Source organism: Marmota marmota, unplaced genomic scaffold, assembly GCF_001458135.2.
Source record: "Marmota marmota marmota unplaced genomic scaffold, marMar, whole genome shotgun sequence".
Classification (NCBI taxonomy): domain Eukaryota; kingdom Metazoa; phylum Chordata; class Mammalia; order Rodentia; family Sciuridae; genus Marmota; species Marmota marmota.
Genome location: NW_025999932.1, coordinates 25,571,709 through 25,577,181, shown reverse-complemented (window position 1 = coordinate 25,577,181; position 5,473 = coordinate 25,571,709). Strand labels below are relative to the sequence as shown.

General features: G+C 40.3%; 1 pseudogene; it reads right to left on the bottom strand.

Annotated features, from left to right (window-relative positions):
* Positions 1–4,098: 4,098 nt before the first annotated feature.
* On the bottom strand, positions 4,099–4,197 carry LOC125616194 (annotated as a pseudogene).
* Between the last annotated feature and the right edge of the window lie 1,276 nt (positions 4,198–5,473).

Here is a 5,473-nt window from a genome sequence, read left to right as displayed (position 1 = left end):
ACCATTGAATCTATGTTCTGTCACTATAAATTAATTTGCCATTTCTAGAGTTTTATGTAAATGGGATCATACAATATACACATCTTTCACCTTATGTGATTTGGAGATTCATCTATATTCCTTTATTAGCAGTTTTCCTTCTTGATAGCTCAGTAGCATTACATCACATGGAGATGCCAGTTTATTCACTTGTGAAAGGACTCCTTAATAGTTTGTGTATGTGTTTTTGAAGTTATGAATGAATAAGTTGCTATAAAATTCACACACAAGTCATTTTCTGGACATATACTTTCCTTTCTTTGGAAAAATACTTAGAAATGGAATGGTTAGATCACACAGTGTGTGTGTTTAACCTTTTAATAAACTAACTTGCACATATGAATGTGCCATAATGAAATCCTTGATTCCGTATAATTAAAATGCATCACTGAAAAGAAAGAAAAGGCCAACCTATGCCATTTTGTATTACCAGAGGCAACTTTCCCAGTACATGGTATAGTTGATCTTTTTTGGGGTAAAGCGAGCAGTGAGCATTGCTGTCAATCAAACCTAGGGCCTCAAGCATGCTGGGCAAGGGCTCTACACTGAGGTACACCTCCAGCCCCTAGTTGACTTTTGAGTTTAGATATTCAAATAGACATGTAGTGGCACATCATTGTGATGTTAATTTGCATTTCCCTAATAATGTTGAATGTCATTGCCATCCATATGTCTTTTTAAAATGAAGTGTCTTCTCAAAGCTTTCACCTTTTTTTTTAATTAGAATGTTTTCTTTTTTTTTTTTTTAGACTGTCTTCTTATTGAATTATAAGACTTCATCAGGTATTCTGGATACAAGTCCTTTATCACATACATATTTTGCAAATATTTCCCCCAGTCTGTGGTCCATATTTTCATTCTCTTAATAGTGTCTTCCAAAGGGCAGAAGGCTTTAATTATGATGAAGTTCAATTTATCGATATTTTTAATGAACCTTTATTTTATTTATTTATTTATTTACATGCAATGCTGAGAATCGAACCCAGTGCCTCACATACGATAGGCAAGCGCTCTATCACTGAGGCACAACCGCAGCCCCAATTTATTAATATTTTTAAAAACTAAATTGAATTTTTGAAATATATTCAAGAAATCTTTGCCTAACCCCAGGTCACCAAGATTTTCTCCTATGTTTTCTTTAAAAGGTGTTATAGTTTTAAATTAGGTCTAAGGTCCATTTTGAGTTAATTTTTGTTTATTCAAGGTACAAAACACAGTTTATTATTTTTGTTTTTTGCATATGGATGTTCACTGATTGGTTGAAAAGACAATTCTTTCTCTAGTGAATTGCCTTTATATCGGTATCATAAATCAGTTGTCCCTGTAGGTATGGGTTTATTTACGGATTTTTTATTCCGTTCCACCAGGTTTTTGTCTGGGTGTATGTCAACAGCTCACTGTCGCGATTATTGGGGATTTCTTTTTAATTTATTTTTATTTTTATTCTAATTTGCTATATATGACAGCAGAATGCATTACAGGGGTTTCTAATAAGTCTTGGAATAATCCAACTCTGTCCTTCTGAGTTGCTTGGTAGATGGCATAATCATTAACACCTTCACTTCCACTCAGAGGTCCTTTTGACTGAGCTTAATTCACATCCTCTCTTTGTCTCCACTGTGGCTCTTAGGGATTTGTGTCCTTCTGCTCACTATTTATACAGCCCCTGCTCCTCTCACTCTTAGTTCTTGACTTTTCCCCCTTACTGGCTCCAAAGTTAAGGTCATCAACTAACAACTCCCTGTGGCTGTCACTCCGGCCCAGGTATTGCACTCTCTGCATTTGCACTCATCCTTACCTGGTCCTTCCTAACCCAGACAACAACACTGGTTAAAAAAGATGATCAGTTAATTATAGTTACCAAATATTGAGTTCTTCCTGTTATGTTGGCATATGAGATATTCCTCAGAAGCTCCTATGTTAATGCAGGAATATTCAAAGGTGAAGTGATGGGATGGTGAGAACTATAACCTAATCAGTGCATCCTCCTTTGAATGGACTAACTGGGTAGTAACTGTAGGCAGGTGCGATGGGACTGGAGGAGGTGGGTGTGCCCTGGAAGGATGCATCTTCCCTGTGGCCCCTCCTCATCCATCTCTCTGTTTCCTGGAGGCTGTGAACAGAGTTGAGTTCCTCTACCACAACCTTCTACCCTGATGTTCTACCTCCTCTTGGGTCCAGAGCAACAGACTTGGCAGTCCATGGACTAAACCTCTGGAACTGTGAACCTAAGTAAACTTTCCCTCTAAGTTGTCCTTGTCAGGCAATTTGGTCACAGCAATAAAAAGCTGTCTAATACTGTTAGAGTCTGTAAACAAGTCAAGATGGCGCCTGGCATTTTGCAGAGGGAGTGGTTTGTGAAGTAACGCCAGCGAGCCATTGAGTGTGGAGATTCCTTATTGGTTGACTGCTGTATCTAGTTTATGTTAAGTAAGATAAGCTGTGTGGAATGTATATATACCCCTCCTGTCCTACAATAAACGGCTCCCACTCCTGCTGTATCAATCTATACAAGTTGCTCGTCACCCCCCGGTTATTTTGCTGCAGCCGGACTGCGGCATAATACTTTTCCTATGGGCCTTCACACCATTTTTTATTTAACCTGCACAACATCTCTATTGCAGATACTAGTTTTGTTCCCATTGTATAAATGAGGAAACAGAGGCAGTGATTTCACTGTTTCCCACAGTTGTTTGGCAGGTTGGAGGTGGATCTGTGATTCAAGCCCAGCTCTGTTGAATTCTGTGGCCCTTCCTGGCCAGAGATAAGGATCCTGCAATGTTCCAAATCCCACTCCTCCTAGCTCATGAAGAATCTTGCTCCATTCATTCTCCCCCTCTCTCCTGTTTCCCACTTCTCCTCTCTACTTGCTTCTTCCCATCAAGGTGATTATACCCACACATATCTGCAATTCCTGCTAAGAAGCCAAAATTTCCCAAGTCTTTTTCTGCAGCCAGACTTTGCACATACTGATTAGTGTTAAACACCTAAACATCAAAACTTATCCTCTTCTTTCCAAACCTGATCTTCTTCCAGCATTCTCTGTTCCAGTGAATGATTCCACCAATCACACAGAAACCCAAGCCAGAAACCGGTAATGGAAGGATTCAGATTGTGGTTTCAGAATCCAGTCCTGCCATTTACTAGTCAGGAAAACCTTTGAGCTTCAATTTCCCAACCTGAAAAAGGGGGGATAATGGTGCTACTTCACAGGGGCGCTTTTGGGGGTAAATGATCATAAGCTAGTTGCTAATAATTAGGTAATTATTATTATTATCACCCTTATCATCATCATCTCCCGATTGCCTCCTGTCTTTTTATAGTTCCCACACACCTCCTGCACTCTCATTTAAATTTCTTCAATTCTGTGATTACTTCTACTAACATGTCAGAACAATCCACAAGGATGCTGAAGAAGGTATTAGAACTTTTGCTTATACTCATTTTTTTTGTCTCATCTTTAAGTTTCTATGCATGTGTGTTTTATAATGTTTAACAGAGTATATTTAATATTTAGAAATAAATACATTCATGTTCCATGACAGCATTTTGATCCGTGGTGGACTGCATAGATGATGGTAGTCACATAAAATTATAATGGAGCAGAAAAATTCTTATTGCATAGCGACCTGGTCACTGCGATGACCTTGTAGCCATTGCGTTGCTTACGTGCTGCTGGTGATGTCAGTGTGAGCAAACCTACTGCACCGCCAGTCATATAAAAAGTACAGCACGTGCAGGTGTGTACAGTACAGGGCTGAGCTGTAGCTCAGTGGTGGAGTGCTTGCCTAACATGTGTGAGCCCTGGGTTCCAGCCCCATTTCTACAAAAACCAAATGAAAGAAATCAAAACAAAACAAAACAAAAAGCCCACAAACACAATTGTGTATTGTATGTTATACTGGATAATGATAATAAATGACTGTTCCTGGTTTATACAATTTTTAGACTATGCTTTTTCTTGTTTTGTTTTGTTTTGGATTCTGGAGGTTGAAGGGTGGGCCTTGATGTTCTACCACTGAACTACACTCCTGTCTTATTATTTAATTAATTAAGTTTAAAAAACTGGAACGCTTCACAAATTTGCGTTTGCAAGGGGCCAGGCTAATCTTCTTTGTATCATTCTAATTTTAGTATACGTGCTGCTGAAGAGGGCACTCATTATTTTAGAGTATGCTTTCGTTTATTAAAAACGGATTGCTGTACCCAGTGTGCCAGGCTCCTCTGGAAGCAGTCTCCTTCCATTTCATGTTTGCTCTCTTCTTGTTGCATTCAATTGTCATGTAGACTGATTGACCTAGACCACCTAGTACACACCATGACATTTGCACAAAGACAAAATTGACCACTAATGCATTTCTCTCTCGTTTTTTCCCCCACTAATAGATTTCTCAGAATGTGTCCCCTCATTAATTGGCGTGTGACTGTATAGCTAGGGAGAGTCCATGTTAATTTTGGTGGGGAGGGGTACTGGGGATTAAACCTAGGACTGCTTTACCTCTAAGCCACATCCCCAGTCCTTTTTATTTTTATTTTGAGACAGGGTCTCACTAAGTTGCTTAGGGCTTCACTAAGTTACTGAGGTTGACCTTGAACTTGTGATCCTCCTACCTCAGACTCCTGAGCTGCTGGGCTTACAGTTGGGTGTGACTGTGCCCGGCTATATTAAAATTTTTTGAGATGGATATATAATGGATATATGGATATGGGTAAGTTGCTATTATTATTATAGTCATTCTTGACTGGGCAAGGTACCCCTGCTTTGTTCATCTCCAGCACTTCATGCTGTTTTGTCATTATTGTCTTTCCATGGACAACCTGGGGGCAGAGACTGTGATTCAATCAGGGTTAAGTTGCAGACAACTGGATTCACTCAAGTCAGTTTCTGGCAGAAACCGGTTTATTATTGGTTGTTGACTTTCAGCCAACAAACTTTAGTGTGCATCAGAATTACCTATGAGGTTTATGAAAGATAAGGTTTTAGGTCCAACCTCCAGAGTTTCTGATTCAGCAGGTCTGGGGTGGGGCCCAAGAATTTGTAGCTTTAAGAAGTTCCCAGATACTGTTGAGACGGCTAGTCTGGAGACCACCTTTGAGAGTCACTGGGTTATAGAATATGGCAAGGGCCAGAGAAGGAAGCCATGAGTTAGGGCTAGTCACACTGCAAACCCTACCTGGACCCACAGCTGCTGACCTGCTGCTTCTACTCCATGCTCAGAAACCACACTGCTCTGTCTTTTCCGGAAACCTGCCAAAATCAGGAAACTGATGACGCTACTCAGTTCCATGAGGTTAGAGATCAACTATACATAGTGCCTTTGTCACCCCTGCTGGAGAAGCTCCAACACCCCTCCACCTCTGTGCCTCCAGGGGGTCAGTGTGGCAGCCACTCACGATGCTCAGGCTTCATCATACTCCAGAGCATCAGCCTGGA